Source organism: Amia ocellicauda, chromosome 11, assembly GCF_036373705.1.
Source record: "Amia ocellicauda isolate fAmiCal2 chromosome 11, fAmiCal2.hap1, whole genome shotgun sequence".
Lineage (NCBI taxonomy): Eukaryota > Metazoa > Chordata > Actinopteri > Amiiformes > Amiidae > Amia > Amia ocellicauda.
In genome coordinates, this window is record NC_089860.1 from 36,720,505 (window position 1) to 36,738,516 (window position 18,012).

The 18,012-nt window shown below is 44.2% G+C and overlaps 1 long non-coding RNA gene and 3 other non-coding genes across 4 annotated transcripts; all 4 read left to right on the forward strand.

Annotated features, from left to right (window-relative positions):
- Nucleotides 1-9,016: 9,016 nt before the first annotated feature.
- On the forward strand, nt 9,017-10,700 carry LOC136763609 (uncharacterized). Its single transcript, XR_010820997.1, has 3 exons — nt 9,017-9,827; nt 10,311-10,362; nt 10,603-10,700. It is a non-coding gene; the product is annotated as an uncharacterized LOC136763609 (long non-coding RNA).
- On the forward strand, nt 9,468-9,551 carry LOC136763787 (small nucleolar RNA SNORD103/SNORD85). Its single transcript, XR_010821099.1, has one exon. It is a non-coding gene; the product is annotated as a small nucleolar RNA SNORD103/SNORD85 (small nucleolar RNA).
- LOC136763797 (small nucleolar RNA SNORA44) lies at nt 10,092-10,220 on the forward strand. The gene has a single exon (XR_010821107.1). It is a non-coding gene; the product is annotated as a small nucleolar RNA SNORA44 (small nucleolar RNA).
- Nucleotides 10,449-10,522, forward strand: LOC136763809 (small nucleolar RNA SNORD99). Its single transcript, XR_010821117.1, has one exon. It is a non-coding gene; the product is annotated as a small nucleolar RNA SNORD99 (small nucleolar RNA).
- Nucleotides 10,701-18,012: the final 7,312 nt, after the last annotated feature.

Here is an 18,012-nt window from a genome sequence, read left to right on the forward strand (position 1 = left end):
ACTGTGACACCCTTTTGTGTGCGTCTGTCTGGTGTATGTCAGCTTTAATTGTGTGTCTCCGTGTGTGTCTGTCCATCCACAGGAGGAGCTCTGCACACTGCAAAAGAGCTGTGATGAAGCCCTGGAGACAGTGCGCGCCATGGAGGGTCAGCGGGAGACCCTGCTACGTGACATGGACGAATTGCGGCTCACCCTGGAAGAAGAGGAAGAGGAGAAGTGTCAGGCTCTCAGGGATACTGCTTTGATGAGCATGGTAAGGAGGGCAGGGCTGTATCCTTGCCATCATCATTTCACTGTATTTTAGGCCGTACAGAAGATGTTGGTATATGCCACAATGTGTTTGAAGACTAGTATAGTCCTATACTATAGTTTTATGGACATTGTCCAACCCTAATGGCGAGAGAATCTCTCCTCACAGGCCCTCACACTCTCTAACTCTGATTAAGCTCTTCTCGGTTGGAGCAAAAATCAAGTTGAGAGCTTTAACCCTGATATGTAATATAAAGGTCAAATCAGCTGTTTTGGAATCCAGCAGTGTGTGGAACGGGCCTGTTCTCTTGTGTTGCAGGAGCTGAACAGACACAGGCAGGGGAAGATGGAGCTGGAGGCTCAAGTCTGCGCTCTTCAGGACAAAGAGACGCTCAGGAAGGTGAGTACCGAAGGTGTCTGGTGATTTTGGTGACACTGGACGGCCTGCCCGTCACTGACATCCCTTCTGTGTTCATAACTGGAGGGAGGTCTGTGTGTAATCCACACAGCCACCCATGTGTCCAGCGCAGCCCCGGATTCCCACAGTTAAAGTTATTGTGTAAGAGAATAATAAACCAGGAAAAACATCACAAATGTTACAAGTTACCCCAAGGGCCTGGATGATTCTCCGTATAAATATAATAGCTTGGCTGGAGAGGAAAGCAGAAGACTCAGTGCATTCAGGACTGTGACACCCTTTTGTGTGCGTCTGTCTGGTGTATGTCAGCTTTAATTGTGTGTCTCCGTGTGTGTCTGTCCATCCACAGGAGGAGCTCTGCACACTGCAAAAGAGCTGTGATGAAGCCCTGGAGACAGTGCGCGCCATGGAGGGTCAGCGGGAGACCCTGCTACGTGACATGGACGAATTGCGGCTCACCCTGGAAGAAGAGGAAGAGGAGAAGTGTCAGGCTCTCAGGGATACTGCTTTGATGAGCATGGTAAGGAGGGCAGGGCTGTATCCTTGCCATCATCATTTCACTGTATTTTAGGCCGTACAGAAGATGTTGGTATATGCCACAATGTGTTTGAAGACTAGTATTGTCCTATACTATAGTTTTATGGACATTGTCCAACCCTAATGGCGAGAGAATCTCTCCTCACAGGCCCTCACACTCTCTATCTAACTCTGATTAAGCTCTTCTCGGTTGGAGCAAAAATCAAGTTGAGAGTTTTAACCCTGATATGTAATATAAAGGTCAAATCAGCTGTTTTGGAATCCAGCAGTGTGTGGAACGGGCCTGTTCTCTTGTGTTGCAGGAGCTGAAGAGACACAGGCAGGGGAAGATGGAGCTGGAGGCTCAAGTCTGCGCTCTTCAGGAAAAAGAGACGCTCAGGAAGGTGAGTACCGAAGGTGTCTGGTGATTTTGGTGACACTGGACGGCCTGCCCGTCACTGACATCCCTTCTGTGTTTATAACTGGAGGGAGGTCTGTGTGTTATCCACACAGCCACCCATGTGTCCAGCGCAGCCCCGGATTCCCACAGTTAAAGTTATTGTGTAAGAGAATAATAAACCAGGAAAAACATCACAAATGTTACAAGCTACCCCAAGGGCCTGGATGATTCTCCGTATAAATATAATAGCTTGGCTGGAGAGGAAAGCAGAAGACTCAGTGCATTCAGGACTGTGACACCCTTTTGTGTGCGTCTGTCTGGTGTATGTCAGCTTTAATTGTGTGTCTCCGTGTGTGTCTGTCCATCCACAGGAGGAGCTCTGCACACTGCAAAAGAGCTGTGATGAAGCCCTGGAGACAGTGCGCGCCATGGAGGGTCAACGGGAGACCCTGCTACGTGACATGGACGAATTGCGGCTCACCCTGCAAAACGCAGAAGAGGACAGGAGCATAGTAAGGAGGGCAGGGCTGTGTCCTTGCCAACATCTTTTCACTGTATTTTAGGTCGTTCAGAAGATGTTGGTATATGCCACAATGTGTTTGATGACTAGTATAGTCCTATACTATAGTTTTATGGACATTGTCCAACCCTAATGGTGAGAGAATCTCTCCTCACAGGCCTTCACACTCTCTATCTAACTCTGATTAAGCTCTTCTCGGTTGGAGCAAAAATCAAGTTGAGAGTTTTAACCCTGATATGTAATATAAAGGTCAAATCAGCTGTTTTGGAATCCAGCAGTGTGTGGAACGGGTCTGTTCTCTTGTGTTGCAGGAGCTGCAGAGACACAGGCAGGAGAAGATGGAGCTGGAGGCTCAAGTCTGCGCTCTTCAGGACAAAGAGACGCTCAGGAAGGTGAGTATCGAAGGTGTCTGGTGATTTTGGTGACACTGGACAGCCTGCCCGTCACTGACATCCCTTCTGTGTTCATAACTTGAGGGAGGTCTGTGTGTAATCCACACAGCCACCCATGTGTCCAGCGCAGCCCCGGATTCCCACAGTTAAAGTTATTGTGTAAGAAAATAATAAACCAGGAAATACATCACAAATGTTATAAGTTACCCCAAGGGCCTGGATGATTCTCAGTATAAATATAATAGCTTGGCTGGAGAGGAAAGCAGAAGACTCAGTGTGTTCATGGAGGGTCAGTTGGAGACCATGCAATATGAGATGGACGAATTGCGGGTCATGCTGCAGGAGCAGCAGGCTGATGCCTACTGGGAAGCTGCTGACATGAGCAGGGTTAGGAGAGAAACCCTGATTTTCCTGACAGTCCTACCCCACTGTAATGGACCAGCCCGTTTCTGAGCCTTTTTTAATCGAGTTGACTGAGCGTTCACACTTCAACAACTGTCCTATTTTTCTATTCTGTAGGAGCAGAGCAGCGATGAGGAGAGTGCGACGGGAGAGTGGTGGGAGAGAAGGAAGGCAAGCTTTTGCCAACAGAAACATGGCGAGGCCTTCCAAGTGCTCAATATGCAGGGGTCAAATGCCTGATCGCTTACATTAATTTTTTGGGGAGACATTAACACTTTACAATAGATCACCCAAATTAATTTTATAATGAGGGACATGATGATGCTCTATTGTTGTGGATGGCGCAGGACGTTCCTTTTGCTGTTTGCACCAGGACTGTTAGGCGTCAGACGGGTCACGGTACAGACGATGCACTTCCAGTTCGGTCGGAATCAGTTTTTTTCCCTGATTGGCATTATAGGAAAGACATGGCTGGTGGCTTCTGTGATGTGCCAAACGTATAGCACTTACACAGACCCCAGGGAAGACAGACATATTGAGCATGACGCGTCTGCCTGGTATCGTACAGCTACATACACTGATTCTCCGTATATACACCGATAAGCCATAACATTATGAGCACTGACAGGTGAATGAATAACACTGATAATCTCATTATCATGGCACCTGTCAGTGGGTGGGATATATTGGGCAGCAAGTGAACATTTTGTCCTCATAGTTGATGTGTTAGAAGCAGGAAAAATGGGCAAGCGTAAGGATCTGAGAGACTTTGACAAGGGCCAAATTGATGACTGGGTCAGAGCATCTCCAAAACTGCAGCTCTTGTGGGGTGTTCCCGGTCTGCAGTGGTCAGTACCTATCAAAAGTGCTCCAAGGAAGGAAAAGCGGGCCAGCCTTCGCTCCATTGATGCACGTTTGGAGCGAAGGCTGGCCCGTGTGGTCCGATCCAACAGACGTCTGTTGGATCGGACCACACGGGCCAGCCTTCGCTCCACACGTGCATCAATGAGCCTTGGCCGCCCATGACCCTGTCGCCGGTTCAACGCTTTTCCTTCCTTGGAGCACTTTTGATAGGTACTGACCACTGCAGACCGGGAACACCCCACAAGAGCTGCAGGTTTGGAGATGCTCTGACCCAGTCGTCTAGCCATCACAATTTGACTCTTGTCAAAGTCGCTCAGATCCTTACGCTGGCCCATTTTTCCTGCTTCTAACACATCAACTATGAGGACAAAATGTTCACTTGCTGCCCAATATATCCAACCCACTGACAGGTGCCATGATAACGAGATTACCAGTGTTATTCACTTCACCTGTCAGTGCTCATAATGTTATGGCTTATCAGTGTATATACAGAGAATCAGTGTATATAGCTGTACGATACCAGGCAGACGCGTCATGCTCAATATGTCTGTCTTCCCTGGGGTCTGTGTAGGTGCTATAGGTTTGGCACATCACAGAAGCCACCAGCCATGTCTTTCGTATAATGCCAATCAGGGAAAAAAACTGATTCCGAATGTCCTGCGCCATCCACAATAGAGCATCGTCATGTCTCTCATCTGAAAATGAAAGGAAATAAAGTGTACTCTAACTTGCAGCTCTTGGTTTCTTGTTCATTATTTCTCGCTCACATCAGCTGAGCCTCCCTGCCTCATAATTGTGTTCATGTATATTTACACATTCATATTGTAAAAGGTCACCAACACAATGTGGACCGAAGAACAAATCCCTGCTGGTTCGGACTCCAAAGCCACTACACAGTCAGATCTAATCAAGCCATCTTTTACAGCTAACCTTACAGCCAGCATTGCAACAAGACATTGGTCATCTATTCCTTTGGCGAGGCCTGGATTGGATTCACCCAGTGTTCGGTCAAGTTGCCTCCTTTTCCCGGACCTGATGCTAGACAACGTGCAAGAGCTCACTTCAAGGGGGGGAAAATTACAATAATATCAATAGGAAGGGAAACCAGACACTCAAACGTCTGCTCTTGGACTCATAATTCCAACTGACCTAAATCAGTAAAACACCTGCAAAAGTCTCATCCTACTCACTGCCTGGGACTTGGACTAGAAAACACAGTGCAGGGCCGATCAGCTCGCTTTCACACGATGAAGCACAACACCTGTTGTTGTTGTTGTTGTTAGTTTCTCTAAATATAATCCCCAATATGTTGGGGAAATCGCTGCAGATTTCTTCTAGGCTGTACCCCTCCCTGCCGCCCCTGAACCATCAGTTTCAGCACTTCCTGAAAAGTCATCATCGCAGACGGCCCAAACCCTCGCCTACAAAACACCAGACCATGCTGGTTCCCACGGCCCGGCACGGATGATCAAAGCAAAGCCATTGAAGACCGTTTTCCATTTCGATATCTGGTTAATTTTTATCCCTCCCTATAGAAGCAAACTCGGGTCCTGTTCCTTGTTGACCGTAATGTTAGCACTGTGTAACTATTTACAGTAACTATAGGATGGGGATTTTCCTCACAGGTTTTGGGAGAATAATATCAAGAAAACATCTTGTAGTATTGTTTTTCCAGGAGCAGTGAATTAGTTGGAGAGACAGTATCAGCTGCAACTTCATCCTACATTGAGCTGGAAACCTCTCACTAGACTGTAAGAAAACTAACAACTATTAGGAAAAGGAATTTCAAAGATAATTGCTTGGATATTCCTGAGAAAGAATGTGTTTTGTTGAATTATTGGTTTGCTGTGCAACACTAATGGAAGCGTTCCAACTGAAGGTGGAAAAAAGCATTGATCTGTTTTTCAATGTCAGGAAAGTACGATATCTTGGAAAAGATCATTCAGAGAAGAGATGGAAATAGGATACATGACAAGATGTAGGCATTTATTTTTCACAAGACATACAAGAGAAGAGATCCCTCCCTTGCCACCAGTGCGTGCCGAGGTCTGGGCGGGGGTCCTCAATGATGGCAAGAAAACCGAAGGACAGGCCAAGAGTCTGAGGAAACCATAGCTGTCCACCTTCGACATCGAGTCCGCAAGCTGGCAAGACGCCGGTCACCATGCAGTAGAGTTTATAGGATATCGTGCATCTCCTTCGACCGACGGATGTTGAGCGGCTGACGTCCCCCACGACTCTGGTCAAAGCCATCCTTCTTCAGTGTGGGGCCGTTATGCGTTGAGCAAAATCAATGGCTTCATCTCGTCCAGAACATCCATACGTCCGCCGCAGCGGCATAGGCCACCAGACTGGGACCCGGCGGCCTGATCAGTGGACTCGGAACTGGCGCTGCTTAAATATCCCCATCTGTGAAGCAGTCCAGTACGCAGTGGAAGAAACAAACCATATAAAACATGACAACGTGTACAAATAAAACGACCGCTACTTTCTACATGGTTGTGACAGCAAGAAATGAATTAAAAACGAGATCTGGAGTCCTGTGAAGCACAGCGGGGGGGGCAGGTCCTTGTGTTTCTCAACGTCTGTCCTGAGAGAGAGGGGGGGGGGTTAATTAATGATGAGGCTGCATTAATGAGACTGACCAAACACTTGTCTTGATATGGAAGAACAAATTAATACTTAAATATATACTAAGATATATTTCTAAGATTAATATTGGTTGTGTGTTACTATGTGTAGATGCCCATGATTGACATATTCTTGGAAATTAAAATAAATCAGTCAGTCTCGGATAATAAGCACTGATCGAGTCCGGCGGTGTGGGCCGACTGGTACCAACCCGCGCCCGGCACCTCAGTCCTGCGCGATGGACGGGAACTTGAGCTCCGAGATCTCCGAGTCGGGGGAGCTGCTGCCACTGCGGTCGCTGTAAGTGTCCCTGCGGGAGACAAGTACAGCCCACTCAAGCTTCCGGAAGGAGGTGGAGACGACAGCGACAAAGACAGAGGAATAAAAGGAAGCGGTCTCGGTCTTCTGAACGCCCAGAGCAGCTGTGGAACAGATGTTCTACACCAGGGGTTCCCAGCCCTGGTCCCGGAGGAGCCCCTGCCCAACCGAGCTCTCAATTGCTTAATGTCCTAAATCAGAGACATTTTAAACAGCAGGGGTTTTAAGCATATGATATGATATACTTAGATTTTCAAAAAGCTTTTGATAAGGTTCCACACCAAAGACTGATCCTCAAATTGGAAGCTGTAGGCATTCAGGGTAAGGTAAGTAGATGGATTATGAACTGGTTGATGTATAGGAAACAGAGGGTGTCGATTAGAGGAGTCGCTTCTGACTGGAGTGAGGTTGTTAGTGGAGATCCACAGGGATCAGTATTAGGGCCTGTGCTTTTTCTAATCTATATTAATGATCTGGACTCTGGGATAGTTAGCAAACTTGTCAAATTTGCAGATGATACTAAAATAGGCGGCTCAGCAGATACAATCTCGGCAGCACAGGCTATTCAGAGGGACTTAGATAATATTCAGTTGTGGGCCGACACCTGGCAGATGAAATTCAATGTGGACAAGTGCAAGATAATACACGCAGGTAACAAAAATGTCCCTATAATTACACTATGAGAGGAATAGAACTAGTCTATGTGGACTCCTCACTTTCTCCATCCAAACAATGTGGGGAAGCAATAAAAAAGGCAAACAGGATGTTAGGGTATATTGTCAAAAGTGTAGAATTGAGAACAAGGGCAGTGATGTTCAGACTGTACAATGCACTAGTTAGAGCTCATCTGGATACTATGGACAGTTCTGGGCTCCACACCACTATTAACCAACAACTCTTAATAAATTACAATAATACTCTTCTCCTTTTAACTCTAATCTTGCCATTTTTAACTAACATTTTGATTTCTAGATCAAATTTTTCCTTTACAAGAAAGTCCCTTCAGTATAAAGGTCCTCTCTTTGAACCTGGTTTTTCTTTTAGTCTGAATGGTGCTGAACATCTTCAGAATCTGGATTTAAATAAGTAAATGTCCTGTTGGTGTCGGTAAGATGGCTGTAAAATAAGCAAAACATATTGGTGACTGACTATACAAATAGGCATGTTAAAATTAGTAGTTGTATTAAACACCACTCCAAAACAATATGCATTTATATTTTAAATCTAATAAGTGTTTCACTATCAGATTGCACAGTGAGGTTTGCAGAAGCTGTCCGGTAACTAGAGGGTTAGAAATGTGATGAGCAACGGCAGGACGTGTCCCCCCTCGGTGTCGGCGAGTTGTAGGTCTAAAAACCACTCGTTGAACTCCTAAAAATATACACTCAACTAAAGGATTATTAGGAACACCATACTAATACTGTGTTTGACCCCCTTTCGCCTTCAGAACTGCCTTAATTCTACGTGGCATTGATTCAACAAGGTGCTGAAAGCATTCTTTAGAAATGTTGGCCCATATTGATAGGATAGCATCTTGCAGTTGATGGAGATTTGTGGGATGCACATCCAGGGCACGAAGCTCCCGTTCCACCACATCCCAAAGATGCTCTATTGGGTTGAGATCTGGTGACTGTGGGGGCCAGTTTAGTACAGTGAACTCATTGTCATGTTCAAGAAACCAATTTGAAATGATTCGACCTTTGTGACATGGTGCATTATCCTGCTGGAAGTAGCCATCAGAGGATGGGTACATGGTGGTCATAAAGGGATGGACATGGTCAGAAACAATGCTCAGGTAGGCCGTGGCATTTAAACGATGCCCAATTGGCACTAAGGGGCCTAAAGTGTGCCAAGAAAACATCCCCCACACCAGTACACCACCACCACCAGCCTGCACAGTGGTAACAAGGCATGATGGATCCATGTTCTCATTCTGTTTACGCCAAATTCTGACTCTACCATCTGAATGTCTCAACAGAAATCGAGACTCATCAGACCAGGCAACATTTTTCCAGTCTTCAACTGTCCAATTTTGGTGAGCTTGTGCAAATTGTAGCCTCTTTTTCCTGTAACGAGTGGTTATTTCAGTCAAAGTTGCTCTTCTATCATTCTCTTCATTGAAGCAACTGCCATGTGATTGGTTGGTTAGATAATTGCATTAATGAGAAATTGAACAGGTGTTGCTAATAATCCTTTAGGTGAGTGTAGTATACACTTTATTATTGAATGTACTGTATTTAAACAAAATAAACTGAAGTTAAAGTTTTAAAAACTGAATTTTAACACGTTTACAGTCCGCACTGGCGGGGTTGATGGCATTTGTGTTATTTCATTCCAGGCTTTATTTTTATTTGCATTTCCCCCCAAATTTACCTGTTATTAGTTGCCCAACTATCGCAAGTTTTTAATCTTCAGTGAGATTTGTATTTTTTACTTGACAAGCAGCCTTTTTTTTTCTCAAAAATCAGACTAGACTTTGCCGTTTAGCAACAGCAGGTAAGCCAGGCTGACGTAGGACCTGTGAGGTTTTGTTTTGTGCAGTGGTCTTGCGTAAGTCCAGAATCGCAGGCATTGGACTAAGACTTAATGCAAGATCTTCTTAGTGCAACCGGCCCCAGATTCCTGATGCAGTTTCTCTGAGGTTCAGACTAGATCAGCTGAATGCGAGGGTCTCGTGTTCGCCCCGGAGGACCTCGCGTGTCTCGCTGATGGGTTTGATCTTTGGTTCTGATTATCCACTGCAGTCAGGGGGGGTGGCCTGGCGGTGATGACACACTTGCCCTCACTGAGAGCTCGGCTCGATAATGAGAACTCTACTGTACTCAATTGTGCTGAGCCAGGCCGGCCCCCAGACTAACGAGTTGATTAGGTCTGTAGCTTTTGGCCACACGGTGATCACTACTGATGCAAAAACTCGCTCTGGGTTTTCCCAGGCTTGTGGTTTCAGAAACCGCGGTTTAATTTCTGCTCTGTACCAGCAGACTGCAAATGGAAAGCAAGGGGTACCTGCAGTAGTCTTTAATGTGAACCCTTCTCTTGCAGAACCGGCTTGGGCCGGCCTTGCTGCTTGTGGTCCATTGTAACAGCGGGAAGTCGTTCTCGGAGATGCTCAGACTGGTAAGTCACAGGTCCACTATAACTAGTGATAGTTTTTGAATAAGATGTTTGTCCGAGCACCAGGTTCAGAAGCCCCGTCTATCGTGGGTGCGATCTGGGAGTATCTCCACTACCAGGCCCATCCCAGGCACCCTGGGATGGGCCTGGTAGTGAGGAGACTCTTGTGCTGATGGAGAACCCAGCCTTGTAATCTTGGGCAGTTCAAATGCACTGCGTTCTGGAGAAACTGCTGAGAATCGTCTTGAACTACAGGCTTCAGTGCCGCCGCACGCTTTCCAAGGATCGGGGCTGACCGTAGCCTCTGATTCTCCAAGAGCGTGCCAGAGCAACGGGGGGTCTTTGACAGTCCAGTCCGGTCCTTGTCTGGTGCCGTCACTCTACTCTCCCACACTTAACCCCCTCTGTGCTGGAGCCCGGTCCCATGTGACCAGTAATCTGCTTCTCCAGGAGACTCTGGCTAACTAACTCTCCCTCTCTGTGCAGGTGTTGGACTGGCGCACCCTGTCTGTTGCTGAACTGGACCCCTCACTCTGAGGTAAGCTCGACCTGCTTAGACCATTTTCTTGTAATGCCAGGCTGTTCTGTGAGTTCTGGCCCAGTCGAAGCCCTGCCCAGGGCTCTGCTGACCGGTGATGACACCCTACACAGTTGTGGACTGCTGGATGATGCTTGCGGATATGGGACTGAGGGCAGCAGAGTCCTGGTACTGGGTCAGAGTGAGAATGGGCTCGAGTGTTGTCTCATCCCTGACACTGCTTGTATCTGTGCTACACAGGGTGTGGACACGGCGCCTCGGTGACTGAGCTGCCTGGTCCGAAGGAAGCGTCTGATCTGTGCGGTTGTGTGCTTTAATAAAACTACATTATTCTGAAACCATGGTCTTGTCTTGTTAATGAAATGTTAAGCAACAGGTTTTCTGCAAACTGTGACAGAAACTGGGAGGCCTGCTGGTAATGCATGGGACCTGCTGGAAATTAGATTTTAAAAGCTGCCAATGCATTCTCAAATTTACATTGTATGCCTAGAGACCAGTGTTAAGACGTAAAATCCATTGCACATTCTTGGGCTCTTCAAACCTACCAGCAACTGCTTCCAAAACCTCCTGCACCAAATTCTCCATGGTTGGCAGCTGGCTAGAACCCCTGGAAACAAAAACTAAATGAACCAGTTTAAGTGCCCTTCGCAGAGTAGCCACTATGACAAAGGTTAAAATATATATATATATTTCTATGCTGTCACTAAAGCTGTTCAGGATCAACTGCTACACAATACTATGGTTGGAAATGGAGTGAATTACTTCAATTGAATTGTGATCTAAAAGCTCAGAAAACATTGACTGACTAAGCAACACTTCACCTGCTGTTACACAACCTCCAGTCTTCACACAATCGCAAGCCTAATCATTTGTTACTGATTTGATGGTATAGGGATGTGCATTTGTGCTCCGAGATACCAGTGGGAATATTCATGTGCAGTTTTTTTCAGATGAATCGTGTCACTTTATTTCACAGATGTTTAGGAATTACAGCTACAGTGAACAAATCTACCACAAAAGGTCAAATACGCAGACTTTGTCCTCCCTGCCAAGGAACTATTTAGAAATGAGAGATTGGTGATCATGTTTAACTTGTCTTCAAACATTTGTTCACTATGCTTTAGTGTGCAGTGTAAATTGCTCTCCTAATGAAGCAGGTTTGTGATGATCTAGAAACAATAAAATCAACACATTGTGAGGCAATTAAGGGTTCTACATGAAATCAAAAATGTTTTTCTGCAAATAATTGAACCGTGAAAAGAGGAATCCCAGCTTAATGAACATGCGAAAGGTGACGTTTGAGAAAATGTAATGTTTTCGTTCTCTCTAGTGGATGACGAGACTAAACTGGAGACTGGTTTTTGTGTTGGGTGCTGACCTTGAGACATTGCACACCAATATAACTTAAAACTTGAAGTACAATATTTGTATTTGCAAAGCAAACTTGTCAAGAGCCATTAAATTGACTTAAATAAGCTCCTACATAACTCAAGAAATTGTATCCACAAAGGGGTGTTTTTGGTTTTATTAGAGATTCCCTGCATAGATTAATATGGGGTGCCAAATGTATAACAGCACACCCTTTTTTCAAGTGTCTTTTCACAAATTTAAGTTAAACCTTGTTTTTTTTTCCACATTTAGTAAATACTTAAGCCATATATAAATATAAATGTAAAATATAAATTTAAAACTTAAATATAAATGTTAAATATAAATGTTAAATGTGCAGTTTGCAAAATAAATATAAAGCTAACATGCAAATAATGTCTCGTGCCTCTGGTCAGTCGGCCTCTCAGCAGTGGACGGGGTGTAATGCCTTAATGGTGGCAGTGTAGTGACAGTGTAGTGTATTGTAGTGTTTTGTACTGTAGTGCAGTGACAGTGTAGTGTATTGTACTGTAGTGCAGTGACAGTGTAGTGTATTGTACTGTAGTGCAGTGACAGTGTAGTGACAGTGTAGTGTATTGTACTGTAGTGCAGTGACAGTGTAGTGTATTGTAGTGTATTGTACTGTAGTGCAGTGACAGTGTAGTGTATTGTAGTGTAGTGACAGTGTATTGTAGTGCAGTGACAGTGTAGTGTATTGTAGTGTATTGTACTGCAGTGTATTGACAGTGTAGTGTAGTGTATTGTAGTGCAGTGACAGTGTAGTGTCGTGTACTGTAGTGTAGTGACAGTGTAGTGTAGTGTATTGCAGTGTAGTGACAGTGTAGTGTATTGCAGTGCAGTGACAGTGTAGTGTAGTATATTGTAGTGCAGTGACAGTGTAGTGTAGTGTATTGTAGTGCAGTGACAGTGTAGTGTATTGTAGTGTATTGTACTGTAGTGTAGTGACAGTGTAGTGTATTGTAGTGCAGTGACAGTGTAGTGTATTGTACTGTAGTGTAGTGACAGTGCAGTGTATTGTACTGTAGTGCAGTGACAGTGTAGTGTAGTGTATTGCAGTGTAGTGACAGTGTAGTGTATTGTAGTGCAGTGACAGTGTAGTGTAGTGTATTGCAGTGTAGTGACAGTGTAGTGTATTGTAGTGCAGTGACAGTGTAGTGTAGTGTATTGCAGTGTAGTGACAGTGTAGTGTATTGCAGTGCAGTGACAGTGTAGTGTAGTATATTGTAGTGCAGTGACAGTGTAGTGTAGTGTATTGTAGTGCAGTGACAGTGTAGTGTATTGTAGTGTATTGTACTGTAGTGTAGTGACAGTGTAGTGTATTGTAGTGCAGTGACAGTGTAGTGTATTGTACTGTAGTGCAGTGACAGTGTAGTGTATTGTACTGTAGTGCAGTGACAGTGTAGTGACAGTGTAGTGTATTGTACTGTAGTGCAGTGACAGTGTAGTGTATTGTAGTGTATTGTACTGTAGTGCAGTGACAGTGTAGTGTATTGTAGTGTAGTGACAGTGTATTGTAGTGCAGTGACAGTGTAGTGTATTGTAGTGTATTGTACTGCAGTGTATTGACAGTGTAGTGTAGTGTATTGTAGTGCAGTGACAGTGTAGTGTCGTGTACTGTAGTGTAGTGACAGTGTAGTGTACTGTAGTGTAGTGACAGTGTAGTGTAGTGTATTGCAGTGTAGTGACAGTGTAGTGTATTGTAGTGCAGTGACAGTGTAGTGTATTGCAGTGCAGTGACAGTGTAGTGTAGTGACAGTGTAGTGTAGTGTAGTGTATTGTAGTGCAGTGACAGTGTAGTGACAGTGTAGTGACAGCGGGTCCAGTGTATAATGTGTCTGTTATTAAGAGAGAGATCCTGTCCGCACACAGCACTGAAAGGAAACAAAGTTAGACATTTATTTATTTGTGGAATCAGGTCTTAAAGGCTGAAGAGAAAAAACAGCTATTCAGTTCATCAGCGCTTAGGAAGCGCAGCTCACAAGCCCAGTGTTTCTGTTATGAGATTAACTTCGGGGAAATTAAAAACATGTTGAAACTTCATCAATGCACATCTTACGAGGCATTCTCAATTAAACTATCTGAATCTCACGATCCCTCCTATATTGAGTGTTTTATACACGAGTATCCCACAATGCATCTGGTTACAGGCATGACCGGCCATTATCACAGTGCGCTGGTTCAGTGAGTGACCACTGGTGACCAGGACTGAGTGATATTTATTATAAATACAATATGAGTGACCACTGACGACCAGCACTGGGTGATATTTATTATAAATACAATATGACCACTGATGACTAGCACTGGGTGATATTTATTATAAATACAATATGCTGGTGTGATGGTGGCCAGTGTCTCAAAGGGGAAACGACTCTCTGCCAGTTTATACTCAAACCCTGGCTGCTGCTCCGCTGGCCGCTCACTGTATATAAAGTCCTGCACTGACCCTCCCGCCGCTTTCTTAGTCCGATGATTGTTGTTAATTCAGTTTTTACTGGGAGCCAGTGTATGAGCCCATACCAGTGTCCACTCAGTGGTCAGTGACCTGCAGCTCCACTGACCGCATCACGGAAACGCAGCTGCCATTACAGGTCACTGAAGCCCCGCCCACTGCTAGAGGCGGGGCGGTCCGGGGGGCGGGGCGTTATTTGCATGTGAGCTTTATATTTATTTTGCAAACTGCGCATTTATCATTTAGATTTAACATTTATATTAATATTTAACATTTAGATTTATATACGGTTTAATTATTTACTAAATGTGGAAAAAAAACACCAGGTTTAACTTAAATGTGTGAAAAAAGTGCACTGTTTTACATTTGGCGCCGACAGATTGAACTAATATTTCCCAAAGGAGAATTGCTGGCAAAAAAGGTCCATGTGAGGTAAGTCTTTTCCAGAGGTTAGTGTCAATTGCTGGTTTGTTGGTCAAGCCCTGCCTTTGCCAAATGTTCAACACATGTACATATTTGTCTGTTTAAGAAAAAAGGGCCAATCATGTGTAAGAATAGAGCAGACACTAATTCAATCATATATCAATTAACTAATTCAACAACTTCACAAATGGCATTTTCTGCACAAGAGAACGATCTGCCCGCTGAAATCTGAAATTGGGGTTTTCTTAACATTTTGAGCCACACTGACGCCTGGAGGCTGCAATACAGGTGAACATTTGAATTATTGGACACGTGTATACAACAGGGTTAAATGCTACTACCGATCAAAACCAGCGACCACTGTAGAGCCAATTATGCATTTTATAAAAAATTGAGCTTCAGAGTGTTTTGCATTATATTTCTGGTAATTTCACGACCCTTTAGTGTCACTTCTCTTTCGTAGAAAAGGAGTTTGCCACTATAAGGGTGGGTTACATGTATAGGTTAGCCTATGTTCTTGTGTTGATCTGATCACATTTCAGCATTTTAAATACATAAAGGTGTGATTGGGATTAGTATGAAATGTAGAAAAACAACAGACTCGTTATATTGCATGTGTGTTCCTTAATTATAATGAATGCTAGGCAACATCTGATAATAATATTAATACATTATACACAAATCAGCGAAGTGAATTAAACCATTAGATTTCATCCATCATTGCGTGTTTTCGAATGATTTCTATACTGGTGTCATTGTATAATTTGCTAACAATAACAACTAGACGTCTCTCGAAGATCACAATAGTCTTTTTTGTTTTGTGTTATCTGCGCAGAATATACACAGTTATATATTTTAAGTTTAATATAACATTATATATATTATTATATATTATTATTATTATTATTATTATTAATAATAATAATAATAATAATAATAATAATAATAATAATAATATTTCTTGGCAGACGCCCTTATCCAGGGCGACTTAAACATAAGTGCAAAACAAAGTACAAAAATACAGTTCAATAAAGGCATCAATCATTACAAATTCAATTTAACTAAAACACAGCATTTTACAACTTCCAATTTACACAGGTAAGTACAGTAAGTGAGGTCCTACATCCTGGACGGTAAAGCTAAGTCCTGTCAAGATGTAGAGTCACAGTCAAGGGCTACGGGAAAGGGAGCAAGGAGGAAAACAAATCGAAAACAAGAAGCATAATAAAGTAGTAGTAGACCTAGTAGTAGTAGTAGTAGTAGTATAAAAACGTTGTTAAAATGACCCATGTTCTAACTTTAACATTCAACTTTGACATTTAGTGCATTCACGCACAAGGCTATTCAGCATGTCTTATAGAAAGGCGTCCAATGACGCTGTACAGTATATAAACATAGAAGCAAACGGATATTTTTATTTTATGATGGCCGTGCTCTTTATGATTCGTAATAGATGTAAATTACGACCTTTGAGTGATACATAATTTCCGTGTGGGTTTAAATTGTAATTTATTCTATTATATGTTTAAAACGCTATTATCAGTGTGCTGTAAGGCATCGAGGTCTTTGTTACGTCATGTATTCGAAACAGGGCATTGCGTCTTTTCGCCATTATGACGTCATGGTGGTTCTCGAACACCTTAGACTATAAGTTTGTGAGCACAGCTAATACTCATACTAAATGTGCTACTGTCCAGTGAAGATGGATTTGAAGTCGATGTTGCCATACACTGTCCCTGGAGCTGTGCTGGCGGCTGTCGCGTGGCAGTGCTACAAGACACCCCAAAACAAAAACAAAGTGGAAGATTCTGCAGGTGGGTCATAAACCTTAGAATTGTTTCATCATCTCTTTGTCTAATGCTATTGCTTGTGTTGTAAAGAAGACTCTGAACCTTCCTGTACCATTGCCAACAAGTCTAGCTAATTACACCTTGCAAAACAAAATTAAACATACAAAGGTCCATTACTTGTCCACCATCTTTAGTCTCCACCTTACAAGAGTTTCCTGTCAATTGCTCTTGCTCCTCCAAGTCTTAAAATTTGAAACATCCTTCTGCAGCACCTTGCACACAATCAGTGAACAGTCTTCATGTGTAACTGCAAATTAGTGCTGTCAAAAAGCTTTTGTTTTTAAGATGAAAACAGGGTTTTTACTTTTGTACAACCCAAATGTTAGCACAATGCATATCAAATGTTCAACAGTCTCATTATGGTGTCTTGGTGGTGTGTGTGTAGAATTTATTAATCTGAACTCTCCAGCACAGGTGGCAGAGGGGACCACGGAGGTCTGATGCCAGAGCTCAGCAGCTCAGTAAGGGCCAGGTCAGCTCAGGCTGCATGTGGTGAATGTAGCTGGGACAGTGCACACTCCCCTGCTTCACTAGCCTATGTGGAAATGTGCCCCCCCCACGCCTGTGTCATGCTTCAGGGCAGAGCGGGGCCCTGAAGCTTTGTGTTGACTGTACACTGTGTTGTTTGCAGGCTCCGATGTGCAGACCATGCCAGCAGAGGAGATCGCCGGCTGCGCCAGCCAAGCCACACGGGCGCAGACACCAGATCCCAACATCCAGGAGGCCATGGTTCCCAAGGTGAGAACGTCTGAAGGGAGGCCAGAGAATCTGTGGACGGCTAGAAGGGAAACTGACGCTTAGGAGATTGAGGGGGAATCAGGCTGCTTCACTGGGGAGCTCACTGCCTAACCTTCCCATGTTGAAACCCAGGCTATTGTCAGTACCCCAGGCTACTAGAGGCTGGTGAAGAGGTAGTGGTGCCACCTGATCCACAGGCTGGGGATGAGGTGTGTAGCCAAGATACACAATAATAGCTTGACTGGAGAGAGAAGCAGAAGACTCAGTGCATTCAGGACTGTGACACCCTTTTGTGTGCGTCTGTCTGGTGTATGTCAGCTGTAATTGTGTGTCTCCGTGTGTGTCTGTCCATCCACAGGAGGAGCTCTGCACACTGCAAAAGAGCCATGATGAAGCCCTGGAGACAGTGCGCGCCATGGAGGGCCAGCTGGAGACCCTCCAACGTGACATGAATGAATTGCGGCTCACCCTACAAAACGCAGAAGAGAACAGGAGCATGGTAAGGAGGGCAGGGCTGTATCCTTGCAATCATCATTTCACTGTATTTTAGGCCGTACAGAAGATGTTGGTATATGCCACAATGTGTTTGAAGACTAGTATAGTCCTATACTATAGTTTTATGGATATTGTCCAACCCTAATGGTGAGAGAATCTCTCCTCACAGGCCCTCACACTCTCTATCTAACTCTGATTAAGCTCTTCTCGGTTGGAGCAAAAATCAAGTTGAGAGTTTTATCCCTGATATGTAATATAAAGGTCAAATCAGCTGTTTTGGAATCCAGCAGTGTGTGGAACGGG